This window comes from Euprymna scolopes, chromosome 21, assembly GCF_053919585.1.
Source record: "Euprymna scolopes isolate OS-2025 chromosome 21, ASM5391958v1, whole genome shotgun sequence".
In the NCBI taxonomy this organism is placed as follows: Eukaryota; Metazoa; Mollusca; class Cephalopoda; order Sepiida; family Sepiolidae; genus Euprymna; species Euprymna scolopes.
In genome coordinates this window covers 55,036,654-55,051,820 of record NC_136502.1, presented here as the reverse complement: position 1 = coordinate 55,051,820, position 15,167 = coordinate 55,036,654, and the positions used below count along the sequence as shown (strand labels likewise).

The following is a 15,167-nucleotide window of genomic DNA, read 5'->3' as shown; positions in this document are numbered from 1 at the left end:
TAGGGCCTGTTTGTGAATTAGATATTCCGATGAAACTTCATCCATTGGAGGAAGCTGGTTAAACCTGTCTAAGGTGAATGCTGATTTGAATAAATGCTGCTTCAGGAAGACAGTAGTTCAATATGATCTTCATTGCAAATCACTACTCAGTGTGAAGGGGGGGGGAGAGAGAGAGAGAGAGAGAGAGAAAGAGATTGAAATCACTAATTAACTATATATTGTCAGCACATGTCTGAACACCTTGCGTGCTTCCAAACAAATTGTCTTATCTATTATTCTCTCTTTGAGACATATAATGTGATATCCATTTCCCACAGCGTAAGTAAGTTTCAATTGGTTACCATCAAGTTAACCTCAGCTAACCCCTCAGCGCTTTCCATTTTTGTTATTCTCTCAACTAATTAAATTATATACTTAAGGATTTATTCACTTGATATCTAAGAAAAGGAAAGAAGGTGTAACAAAAACATAGCGTCTTCTGATTTATATTTCACCATCTCTGGTTAGATCAGATTACACACTGACATGAGCATTCTTGCAACAGTTTTCTGAACCTTACTACTACCATGCTAGCGCATGATAAATTGAAAGTGGACGTTTTGTTTGTGACGCCATCACTAGAAGATTGCCTTATATGACCAATGGATGACTTTTCATCTGAGTTTCCTTCTCCTAGATGTATTGCCTCCACCATGGCTGAGGAGTTTCATCTACCCTTTGTATGGGAACCCTCTAAAATACCAGGGAGACGTAAACAGGTGCTACACTTTGCCCAAGGGTGACCTGAAAATGTCCAAGACAAGAACGTTTATCTTCCTGAGGTATTATGTATACCTTGGATGCCTAAATCGGCAGCATCTAATATCCTCAAACGATCACTCATCTGCTACCGGCTTGGTTCAACAACCAGAAAAAACTTGTGTGTTATAATGAGTATGTCGTATATCTTTTCGGGTCCTAAAAATTCAAAGCAAAAATTTGAAGGGAGAAATAAATATTATTAAAATACTAGCAGAATGACCCGATATTGCCCGGGATTTAATGAGGCTAACTACAATGTCCTTTATCACTATGCTTGTAACGCTATATTATTTATCACGATGGTTGTAACACTATATTATTTATCACTATGCTTGTGACGCTATATTATTTATCACTATGCTTGTAACGCTATATTATTTATCACTATGCTTGTAACGCTATATTATTTATCACTATGCTTGTAACACTATATTATTTATCACTATGCTTGAAACACTATATTATTTATCACTATGCTTGTAACGCTATATTATTTATCACTATGCTTGTAACGCTATATTATTTATCACTATGCTTGTAACGCTATATTATTTATCACTATGCTTGTAACGCTATATTATTTATCACTATGCTTGTAACGCTATATTATTTATCACTATGCTTGTAACACTATATTATTTATCACTATGCTTGTAACGCTATATTATTTATCACTATGCTTGTAACGCTATATTATTTATCACTATGCTTGTAACGCTATATTATTTATCACTATGCTTGTAACGCTATATTATTTATCACTATGCTTGTAACGCTATATTATTTATCACTATGCTTGTAACGCTATATTATTTATCACTGTGCTTGTAATGCTATATTATTTATCACTATGCTTGTAACGCTATATTATTTATCACAATGCTTGTGATGCTATATTATTTATCACTATGCTTGTGACGCTATATTATTTATCACTATGCTTGTGACGCTATATTATTTATCACTATGCTTGTGACGCTATATTATTTATCACTATGCTTGTGACGCTATATTATTTATCACTATGCTTGTGACGCTATATTATTTATCACTATGCTTGTAATGCTATATTATTTATCACAATGCTTGTAACGCTATATTATTTATCACTATGCTTGTAACACTATATTATTTATCACTATGCTTGTAACGCTATATTATTTATCACTATGCTTGTAACGCTATATTATTTATCACAATGCTTGTAACGCTATATTATTTATCACTATGCTTGTAACGCTATATTATTTATCACTATGCTTGTGACGCTATATTGCTTTCGTTTTTCTTGTTTTTAAATTTTTATCGACTTCCATTTCATCACTTACTGATGGAGGCTGATCAGTTCTTTTTATAAACATTATCGTTTGACCTTTTCCTGCTTCTTTTGTTCCAACTTGTTTGACTCATTATTCCAGAGGTCTCCATCAATTGTAATACAGCTTCTTATTCCAGTAGCTTCTTTCCAAGAATTGCAGGCTTGTGGAACTCTCTTTCTGCTGACTGTTTTCCTCCTATCTGTAGTCTTGTTTTTTTTTTTCAAGACTAAGATCAATAGGCATTTCCTGTTTTTGCAATAACCAGCTTTCATTCTTATTAGTTTCTTACATCAAGTGACTTTACATCTTGTCAGGAGTAATTTCCATGTGTGACATGCCTCTTCTGAGGTTAGTTTTATTATCCGATTATGATAAATTAATTAAAAAAAATAATAATCTTCTCAGTTCACGTGGAAGACCGCTAGGGTGCTATGTGCCAGTCCGTATTTAATTGACTTCCTCTATCAAAAAAGAGCATTTTAAATGGGGATATTAATTATCTGCTCTTTTTTGACTATAGGCTTGTGTGTTATATAAAATAGATATCAGATAGATAGATAGATTTATTTAGCAATCGGCTGTCTGTCGCTGTAAGAGATGGTAGGTTATAGAAGTTTACGCATATATTTTTAACATGAAAAGATAATCAATTCAACATGTGTATATATATATATATATATATATATATATATATATATATATATATATATATATATATATATATATATATATATATTCCTTTTTTTTAATGAACAGAACCAAAGAACGAATAGGTAATATATACAAATTTCAAAAGATGATAACATATATTTAAGTTTATAAGTCTTTCTTCTCTTTTTCCTTTTTCTTTTTTTTGTATATGTATATGTATAGATATGTCTCGCATACCAAACTCTCAGCAAAAAAAAAAAGAAAGAAAAAGTTTACAACAAAGATAATTTACAGAGTTGTGTACCTTTCATTATTGATTTATATTATGCCTTTCTATAATAGACCAAGGGAGGTTATTCCGGTTGATTTTCCCGTTTATTCACTTTGTTTTTCTTTCTTTCGGGTGATTTTTTTTTATCAAGCTCTAGCAAGACTTCTGAGTTTTTGACATTTTATAATTTCTCTCACCTTGGTTCGATATATATATATATATATATATATATATATATATATATATATATATATATATATATATATCTTTATGACTGACAAATGAGAAGAGTAAAAGATAAACCAACCTTTAGTTTTACGCTGGTCGACAATAAATATGTTTTTCCTTTTCATATTTCTTGTGGTGTTGTCTTCCTTTTACCAGTGGAGTGGCATGGATGTCTATCGTTCTTGAGATCTTTTCTGCCACTGGCTTGCATTTCAAATTCTTGACGGTCAACTTTCTTTGAAAGAGACGCTGGACACATTTTTCTGAATTTTAAATATATCAGCACTTTTCTTTTCTTCTTTCCTTTTTTTTTATTTTTGCTCTTTGCTGTCGTCGTCATTGTTGTCATGGTAACGGTTCACTTGGTCGTTTTAACTCCTTCGCGTCTTGGAATTTTAACCAGTAAATTTATTTATTTTTTATTAATACAATATTGATATATCTCAATATCGTAACACATGAAAAAGAAAAACAAGAGAAAAAGAAGAATTATAATGATGATATGGGGGTAAGGGTTCAGAACAGGAATATACCTGGGTCTTTATTCATCCCAGGCAATGCCGGCTAGCCTTGTAAAACAACAACTGGGTTTAAAAAGTCTAATCAAATCCGTTTTTATTTATTTATTTAAAATTTTTAAATGCCAATAAAAAATAAATAAATGATAATGGGAAATGCACTCAATATTAAAAATTAAAGATTTAACAGTTGAAAAGACCAGACAAGTGCAAAATTAATTTTAATAAACATTTTTATTTATTAAAAATTTTAATAAACATTTGTATTTATTAAAAATTTTAATAAACATTTGTATTTATTAAAAATTTTAATAAACATTTGTATTTATTAAAAATTTTAATAAACATTTGTATTTATTAAAAATTTTAATAAACATTTGTATTTATTAAAAATTTTAATAAACATTTGTATTTATTAAAAATTTTAATAAACATTTGTATTTATTAAAAATTTTAATAAACATTTGTATTTATTAAAAATTTTAATAAACATTTGTATTTATTAAAATAAAATTGAAATTTTTTTACAAATTTCATTTACTTCATTTACTCACATAACATCTGCGAAAGAAACCCCGAATAACAAGAAATATTACGTAGGCATGACTTCCTTAGATTTCAAAACCCAATACTATGACCACAAAAGTACATTCAAAAATAAAAAACACTGTATAAAAACAACACTAGCGAATAAATACTGGGAACTCAAAGAAAGTGGACATTCGCCGGTAGTCGAATGGAAAATAATAAGACAAGCTACCACGTGCAGACATTTAGACGACCCATGTAAATTATGCCTCCATGAAAAATTTGCTATCCTGTACTTTAAAGAACCCCAAAATCTATTAAACTATAGACGAGAAATAGCAAACAACTGTGTTCACAAAATAAAACTTACTCTAGGATAGCGATACAAAATAGCTTTAAAACTAACAAAAACAATAGAAAACAAACAAATAAATAAATTGAATAAACATGAATATACATAAACGATCACACATATATATATATATATATATGTATATATATGTGCATGTGTATATATATGTGCATATTTATATATATATATATAAAAAAAAAAGGAAAACGTCTACCTTAAACCACTAACCTAGTTCTAAAACAGATCCTTTGTTCGATAAAATGCATGCCCATTGGCTTATAGGAAGGGGCGCAGTGGATACTAGAAAGCTGATTGGCTAACTAAAAATCCTCAACATATATAAAAACAAGAAACAGCCGCAGAATTCGCGCATAAGCCTGACGAATCCTATAGTGGATGAAACGCAGAATATTCAGTGTAGCTTAATCGCCATATATATTTTATAAATTACTATATATATATATATATTCTTTTAACTTTCTTGAAGTTTTACATTTGGATTTTACCGTCACTGGATTTTTTATCTTCCACCAGACTATCCATTCATGTGTAATCAGCTTTTTCTTTACCATATTCCCTCTGCTTCACTTATTTTACCATATATATATATATATATATATATATATATATATATATATATATATATATATATGGCTCCGTCAATCTCGAGAGATCATGAAATTCTGCGTCCTGATTCAGTCAGGGGATTGCAGCTTGGGGTGTGGCTGTGCAGGCCGATGCGGGAGCCACAGGACCTGCCACAGTTACTGCAGATGTAGCTTTTCTTTCTTTCTGCCTGGGCCGGGGTCGAAGCTGGATTTGCCCTCCCCTTTCTTCGGGCCCGCTTCTCCCGCCAACGTGTGTTTCTCCTCCTCTCAGATGTCTCAGCCACACACCAGATGGTGGTCTGTCAGCCCTCACGGTCTGAGGCAGCAATCTCAAGCTATATATGAGCAAACAGTTAACAAAATATGTTAAAAAACACTTTGAAATGAGTTAAAAACATATTTAATGTGAAAAGGAAACACTAGATAAATGGATAGCCCTTAATCCGCGGAGTTTTGAAGAAATACTCTCCTTCTCATCAGAGGGTGGGAATTAGCAAAATGCGGGATCGGATTTTGCATGCAGAAGTATTTGATGAAAAAACAAGTAAGTCAAAGATCTTACTTGAAAACAAAATAAGTGAAGCAGAGGGAATATGGTGAAGAAAAAGGTGATTACACATGAATGGATAGTCTGGTGGAAGATAAAAAAATCTATTTTATTTTATAATGTATAAACATTGTTTTCCGAAACGATAGTACAAATTATTGATTTTGTTGTTGTTCCTTCTTGTGAAACGGATTTTTAATTTAATTCTAATTTGAATTTTAAATTATCAATCACATTACTGAATATATATATATATATATATATATATATATATATATATATATATATATATATATATATATATATATATATATTCATCACTGTGATATATTTTGTTCACTTTTTTTAAATGTATAAAGGAAAAACAATTTTGTTTCTTAAGTTTTAGTTATTTTATGAACCTAACCGATAATTGCTCCTAGTGACCCCAGATGGAATCAAATGAAAATTTCAAAATTCAGATTCTGTGAAAATGTAACCCTTTGAATGTGCTAAATGTTAACATATCGATTTCTATAACACAAACAAGCAAGAGAGGATGTCTGTCTGTCTGTCTGTCTGTCTATCTCTCTCTCTCTCTCTCTCTCTTTCTCTATGTATATATATATATATATATATATATATATATATATATATATATATATATATATATATATATATATATTTAAATATATATGAATAAGAAATCAATACGAAAAATATATAAATGTTTATATCTTTTCTGTATTTGTTTCCTATGTGTTGACGTGTAGGAATACAAAAAGTCTTTTTGAAAAAACAAGAATGTTTCCTTCAAAAGCACATAATTTCGACCGATCCTTCGATCTTCCTCAGTGTGAAAGTGTGAATATATATATATATATATATATATATATATATATATATATATATATATATATATATATATATATAAGCGCCATTTTCATTTATATTCATCTATTCTCAGTAAATACAGTTAATATGTTTTAAAGTGGCATAGACACAGAGCGAACGAAATAATGTGCCTTTTCTTTTCTTTGACGAAAATCATCATTTTTATATTGGCGTCTCTCACAGACACAGACGTCAATCATACGGCGTTGCCGAGAGTAACGATCGCGTCTCGTCCAATCAGATTCGCGAATACGGCTATGCCCCGCCTACGCCTCGTGACGTCAAGATCAAGGTCGACTGCAGTGCGAGTTGGGAGAAAATAGAGAAAACAAGAATAATAGAGAGAGAAAAACACCAAGTGAGGAGGGTAGAATGAAAAGGACGAAAAAGAGACAGAAATATAGAGAGAAAGACAGAGACTGAGAGAGAGAGAGAGAGAGAGAGAGTGAGAGAGATAGAGATAGATAGATAGAGATAGAGAGAGAGAGAGAGAGAGAGTTTTGTAACGATGGAGTCTCTTCCCCTACCCCATACCGCAAACTATAAATTATATTATTATAAATAACGTTACATATATATCTACATACATGTAATGTATGTGTGTGTGTGTGTGTTTGTGTATAAATAGATTTGTGAATGTATTCTTAATACTGAGGCGCACAAAGATGTCGCTTTGTGCACCTACGCCGGGCAATATTAGCCGTGGATAATTCGCAGGTATGAACAACATTATCGCTAAAAGTCACAACAAAGAATTTTGAACCAAAATAACCAATTCTCACAAACAAATACAACGAACAATAAGAGAGAAAAACAAAATCGACTTTTTTCTTATCTTTTTTTTTTTTTAATTTTCTGTTTAAAGAAAACATTTTATTTTTAATTTAAAGACAAAGTTACTTTAGATAATAATAATGTATACTTGATGCTAGATAGATATCGAAATTGAATTAATCGTAATATTGATGTAGAAACGCCAAAAAGAAAAAAATTTAACTATAAATAAATTTAAATATAAATAAATAAAATAATAAATATAATAATATAAAAAGAATTTTTATATTATTATTGAGCCGAGAAAGAAGCAAATCTCTATTTTTGTATTTAAGAGTGTGAGAGGAAGAGAGAGAGAGAGAGAGAGAGAGAGAGAGAGAGAGAGAGAAAGAAAGAAAGAGAGAAAGAGAGAGGTATTGTTTTAAATAATTGTTTATCTGTTTTCTTACATCTGAGCGATGTAATATTAATTCTTTTAAATTTACTGATTTTGGCACAATACATTAAAATGGAATAATAACAAAACAGCGGATCTGTTTCTACGTTTAAATTCATTTTCTTACATTTTTTTTTTTTTACGAATTTTATTTAATAATAAAAAAAAACAAAGAAAATACATTTAATTTTTTTTTAATTAAATTTGGAGTAAAAAAAAAAAAAAAAATAAAATAAAAATAGCAAAAAAATAGCGAAAAGAAAAAAGCGAAAAAATAGCGGCGATTAAAAAAAACATACAACAAAAACAGAACAACACTAAAAAGAAAAACGCGTCTCTCGTGAATTTTAAACGAAGAAACAGACTCTTACACAAGAAGAACACATCCTTAATTATTATAAAGTATAATGTTATTATTATTTAAGAAAAATATATACAAATGATAAAATTTAATTCATTTTGTGATTATATTAAAACGTTTCACGTATAAAGCGCTTTCTTTCTTATCTGGCAAGCGAGCCAGCACTTCGCGAAATCATAACATTAACATTTGCGGGGAAAAAACAAAAAAAAAACAAAAAAAAACAAAAAAAAAACACAAAACAAAAACGTGGATATTTCTTTATTTTTCAAATCTAAAGAAGAAAAGAAGAAAAAAGGTATTCATTAAATACCTGACCATTTTTACCTGTGATTAATCTTACATATCAATCGCAAATATTAATTAACAACGAAAGAAAAGAAATCTACGAAGCTTGGAACGTTTTGCGGAAGAAAACGTAAAGGTAAATTATTTTATTTAATCTTTTTTAATATCTTCAATATTTGAAATACATTTCCTTCAATGATTATTATTATTATTATTATTATTATTATTATTATTATTATTATTATTATTATTATTATTATTATTATTGTTAAAAATGATAATGCTTATTATTTTCATTGAAAAAGAAATTGATATCATTGTAGATTGAAACCCACTGCCCACCCCCAAAATAAGATTCTACTTTTTTTTTGTGATTACCTACTAAAACCAGACTGACATACTTAGAAATAAAAACAAAACAGTTTAGAATTTACAGTGAGGGATCAGCTTTGCATCTAAATTTAACGTTAAATAGTACCCCATTTTCGGGTCATTTTAGCCGTTTTAGGACAGTTAACCAAATGTGTGTGTGTGTGTGTGTGTGTTTTTTTTTTTTCTATGGACGGTAAATTCTATATGTTATTTTTATATACCTTTTCAAGCGATTACGTATGGATTTACAATCGTACAACCCAGAGTTAGGGTTACTGGTATAAAAGAGTAAAATCTAGCCTAGAAAAATTTCTCCTTCATTGACCAAGGACAGGAAAGATATAAAAAAACCCAAAAAGCTATAGTATCAGAACAGATACTACATTTTGCTCTTAGTCAAAATTACGAGTGATCGATTATTATTATTATTATTATTATTATTATTATTATTATTATTTTCTTCTTCTTCTTCTTCTTCTTCTTCTTCTTTTTCTTCTTCTTTTTCTTCTTCACAAGAGTCATTATCGATTGCTCACTGAGAATAACAAATGGTGTCCCTTGGAGTCTGAGTGACAAGTTTGTCTAAATTTCCAACACTCTTCCCCTTTTTCAATAACCATTGCAAATCACTTTTCTTGATCACAACAGCCGTTTATCATTGGCTTCTCGCTGATAACAATTATTGTCTTTCTCTGGAATACAGGTGACAAAAGTTCCCACTACCAAGGAGTCCAGTACCAGTACTCTCTTCACCTTTTCAGTGGAGACTGGAGGTCTGAATGGTACTCTCTCCTTGGTCTTTCTCTCCTCCTTGGCACTTCACGATAATTTTGTGTGATGTCAAACAAAGCCGGTGCCACTATTTTTTTTTTGGGGGGGGGTCAATTTTGGGGATTTTTGGTAGTTTTGGTTCCTTGTGTTCATATTATTATTATTATTATTATTATTAATTAATTAATTAATTACCGAATTTTCGCATTTGGAACCCTTTATAATTAAACATATTTGTGTGTCTATAGTTTGGCATATTAATTAATAATAAGTAAACAGGAATCCCTCCTCTTCATATCCTTTCACGCTTCGCCAATCGAAGGAGGATGGGGACGGGCAAGCATTTTATTTTGAATTCATCCTTTGTCATGCCACGGACTTCCTCTTCCATTTACGAAAACCACAAAATGAAAATAGCCCCCACCCCGCCACAGCACACACACACACACACACACACACACACACACACACACGAGACTTTTCATTCAGACACTAAAAACATGTATAAATAAATAAAATTATAAATGAAAATAGTATTTCAAAGTAATTCATTTTTTTTTAAATCAGTAATATCGTTTCATGGTGATTTGTAAGTGTGTGTGTGGAGAGTGACATCTTGCTATGTTTTTTTTTTTTTTTTATTATATAGCTTACGTACGCAAATGCAACCTGCACACGTTTCAACAACCTAACACGTAACTGAGGAGTAGTGTGGCTCAGAGCTCTGATGAAGTGAATTGATAAATGGCTGAAATGTAGTTCAGTTCTCTCCTTACATCAAGTGGCTTCATGCTTTGTCTGGATCGATTTCTATACAAAAATACATTTGCTCGGATTTTGAGTAAGCGAAAAACGTATAAACCTAAAAAAAACACAAAAAAAAACTGATCGGAGACGAAAGTGATTATTCAATATAATTACCAATACAGGTTTAATCTTTTACTATTTCAAGAATTTTTTATGCATAAAAAAAAAAAAAAATCATAAACTAAGGATTGTTTTTTTTTTTTGTTCATGAAATTGTGTTAATGTTTACCTGGCCATACACTCGTCTTTTTTATCACACACACACACACACACACACGCGCGCTTCTTGGCTACTTCTTAGGATTCTCTGTAAATACTCGGGATTGATTCGACCGAACTTCTTTCAACAGCCATTCCTTACAACTACCTCCATATGTTCTGTTAATTCCTGAATTTAATTTAATATTCTGATCGGTGATATTTTCTTCTCTTCTTTCATTTTTCTAACTTCGAATGATATGCACTGAGGCTCAGTGCCACTGAGCGACAGTATGGTTCAGTGGTTCACATTTTTCTTGTAGTGATTTGTGTAGTCCTGTCTATGGCGTGGTGCATTCTATCCGAATAGAATTGATTTTCAGCTTTCTACGTCTTCGTTAAAAAAAAAAAAAAAAAAAAAAAAGAAAATGGATGAATGAAATCCAAATACACCAAAATGTATTTTATTTAGATTTCATAAAAAAGAAAAATTACAAGCAAAAAATATAAAGACATAATGAGCATATTTTTATCTTTTATTATATCATTACCCCCCCCCCCCCCAAAAAAAAACAACTACAACAACAACAGAAAATGTATTACATGGGAAGATAGTATCACAATCACAGTCAGGTACTGCACCACTGCACTACAACTTTGTCACACAAAAAAGGAGGAGGTAATACCTGGAAGGATAGAATCACGATTAGAGAAGGCTTATTAGACTATACCACTAACCAACTCCACAAGAAGAAGGAAGTAATTCATAGGGCTATGATGGACGAATATATACTACACTATCCATTACTCCCAAAAGGAGGAGGTAATCCCTGGAAAGTGTGTATCACGACCGCAGAACATATATTACACTACCCCCTTTCCCACACATTCAAAGGAGAAGATAATGTTTTGGAAGATAGTATCATGACCACAGAACACATATTACACTTTCCCTCCTTCTCCTCCAAAAGGAGGAGATACTACCTAGGAAGATGAGATTATGATGAACAAACATATGTTGCACTACCTTCCCTGAAGGAGAGGTAATGGCTGGAAGAATGGTCCCTGTTTACTTGCCTCCTCGCAAGGGCAGGGTTTGACACAAGGTTTGACACAAGGTTTGACACAAGGTTTGACACAAGGTCGGCTTTTGATGTGAGAAAAAATCCAGCTGCTTCAGAAGAGGCACTTCGGATTGAAACAAAAATAAAATCTGCCTTAGTCTCGGAAGATCTCTCTTTCACTGACCGAGGACAGAAGATAAAGTGTAGTATCAGAACCGATACTACACTTTGCTCCTAACTAAAAATTACCAGTTATCATTATTATTATTACCTGAATTCATTCATTACAAGTTCTCACACAGGTCATTATCAAAGATTAATCACTGACAACCACTGGTGGTGTTCTCCTAATATTTCTAGTATTCTCCACTTTTTGATAACTTTTACAAATGAATTTGCATTATCACTACAGCCGCTTACCATTGACTTCTTACTGGCAGGAGCCATTCGCCTTCAATGTAATTTTGGTAGCGACAAGATTCTTCAAGATCCCAGTCTCTCTTTCTTCTTCTTCTTCTTCTTCTTCTTCTTCTTCTTCTTCTTCTTCTTCTTCTTCTTCCTCTTCTTCCTCTTCTTCTTCTTCTTCTTTACTCACTAGGCATTTTCAAGCTCATAACAACGTAACAGATTCTATGCTAGCCATTGAGAAGAATGTAATGCCTTGAATGGTGGTATCATTATAACAGGACAGATACTACACTACCCGGTCCCCTAAATTGAGCATTGAAAAATGGTATGATAGAAGTAATAGCATAGTTCCAGTTTCAAACAAACAGATACCACATTTCTATTAATAATAAAAGTTCAGTTAATAAAATAACAGTTTCAAACAAACAGATACCAAATTTCTATTAATAATAAAAGTTCAGTTAATAAAATAACAGTTTCAAACAAACAGATACCACATTTCTATTAATAATAAAAGTTCAGTTAATAAAATAACAGTTTCAAACAAACAGATACCAAATTTCTATTAATAATAAAAGTTCTGTTAATAAAATAACAGTTTCAAACAAACAGATACCAAATTTCTATTAATAATAAAAGTTCAGTTAATAAAATAACAGTTTCAAACAAACAGATACCACATTTCTATTAATAATAAAAGTTCAGTTAATAAAATAACAGTTTCAAACAAACAGATACCAAATTTCTATTAATAATAAAAGTTCAGTTAATAAAATAACAGTTTCAAACAAACAGATACCAAATTTCTATTAATAATAAAAGTTCAGTTAATAAAATAACAGTTTCAAACAAACAGATACCAAATTTCTATTAATAATAAAAGTTCAGTTAATAAAATAACAGTTTCAAACAAACAGATACCAAATTTCTATTAATAATAAAAGTTCAGTTAATAAAATAACAGTTTCAAACAAACAGATACCACATTTCTATTAATAATAAAAGTTCAGTTAATAAAATAACAGTTTCAAACAAACAGATACCAAATTTCTATTAATAATAAAAGTTCAGTTAATAAAATAACAGTTTCAAACAAACAGATACCAAATTTCTATTAATAATAAAAGTTCAGTTAATAAAATAACAGTTTCAAACAAACAGATACCAAATTTCCATCAGTAATAAGAGTACAATTAATAGAATAACATAGTTTCAGACAGACATATACCAAATCTCCATCTTTTATAATATAAATCTCACCTGTCTGTTTCAATATATGTATGTATGTATGTATGTATGTATGTATGTATGTTTGCCTAAAACTTTCCACAGAGGCGATGGATTTTCACCAGATCAATTTGGTTTTAAAGCTCGACCCTTCGGATGACAAATATCGAAAAATTGGCCAAAAACATTAATTCCTTCATTCTCAACTGGGCACTTTTCTATAGGAAGGGGTTGTTGTTTTCGCCGATATTTTCGAAAGTCATCCCCTCTTTTTGATTGACTAGCCTTTATTTAAATCTTTGTCACTTCCTGTTTGGCGATGGACGCAACAGCAAAGACGTCACGTTTTTTTTTCACATTCTTTTCTTCCTTCACGGTATGGGTTTGAGGGCCTGCCTGCCTACTACAATTTGTTTTTGCTCAACACACACCTCCAAACACCCGGGCAATGCTGGGCATCCAGACTAGTTAGTAATAAAAGCTCAGTTAATAGATTAGCATTGTTTCAGACAGACAGACAGATATCAAGTTTCCATTAGTAATATAAGTACAGATAATATAATAGCATAGGTACACACAGACAGGTAATAAAAGTAAATTAATTAGAATAGCATTGTTTCAGACAGACAGATACGGAATCTTCATTACTAATGAAAGTACAATTAATAGAAGTAATAGTGTAGTTCTTGTTTCAGACAAAGACACAACTCTTTCTCGATTTATTACATGCGTGTTTGAATTGTTTATATTTTTCTGCTAAGATGTTAATAACAAAGATCATTTTTATTTTCGTTACTGATTTTATTTTTCATTTTTATATAATACCCGGGCAATGCTAACCCTAACCCCACCAGATTTATATAAGTTTTTGTGTTTTCATTTTTAAAAACATTTAAAACAGTAGTAGTTCATCCCGGCTTTGCTGTTCATAACTTTATGTGCATATATATATATATATATATATATATATATATATATATATATATATATATATATATATATATATATATATATATATATATAAAAAAGTTTGACTCATGTCCAGGTAACCTACATTCAAAATTTCAAGTGTTTAGACCCAAAATTGGCGGAAGAGTTTGGTAGAGTTTTCAAAAGTCAAACTGTTGAACTTTGACCCCTTAACAGCCAAATTTCTGTCTGTAAACCGATTAAAAAGATTTTCCCAAATCTCAATACCCCTTATGTCAAATCTTGAGTCTGTAGACTTAAAATTGACAGAGTAATTTGGTAGGGAAATGTACACAAACAAACAGACAATTTCATTGTTATAGATATACTATCAGTTCAGCCCGGTTTTGCTCGGGCCCTATGTACTGTTCATAACTTTAAGTGCATATATATATATATATATATATATATATATATATATATATATATATATATATATATATATATATATATTATTTGGTTACGCTTCCCTTAATTTCATCCTTTAGTCCTCATTTCTCATGAACGATGTTTCTGACACAGGGAGAATTGTTATTTTCTGGGTTGGAATCTATTCATCTAATGTTTATTGTTGGCTAGGTTTTAACCTTAAAGTGGTATTTAAAAAAACATTTATTTTTAGCTCCTTACATTAAATGGCTTCATATCTTGTCTGGAGTAATTTCCATAAAAAAAATAACTGTCCTTATTATTTATTAATCACTTAGAGTTCTGACACGAGTATTTACTAATGATCGCTCACTGGTAAAAAACATGTAGTACTCTCCAGATTTCCTTCCAATCAGGATTGCAACAC

General features: G+C 30.7%; 1 long non-coding RNA gene across 1 annotated transcript in view; it reads left to right on the top strand.

The window, feature by feature from the left end:
• The first annotated feature begins 8,448 nt into the window (after positions 1 to 8,448).
• Positions 8,449 to 15,167, top strand: part of LOC145242377 (uncharacterized) — a 40,891-nt gene continuing 34,172 nt past the window's right edge. The window contains exon 1 of the long non-coding RNA XR_013862722.1: positions 8,449 to 8,691. This is a non-coding gene — a long non-coding RNA (uncharacterized LOC145242377). The remainder of the gene's footprint in view (positions 8,692 to 15,167) is intronic.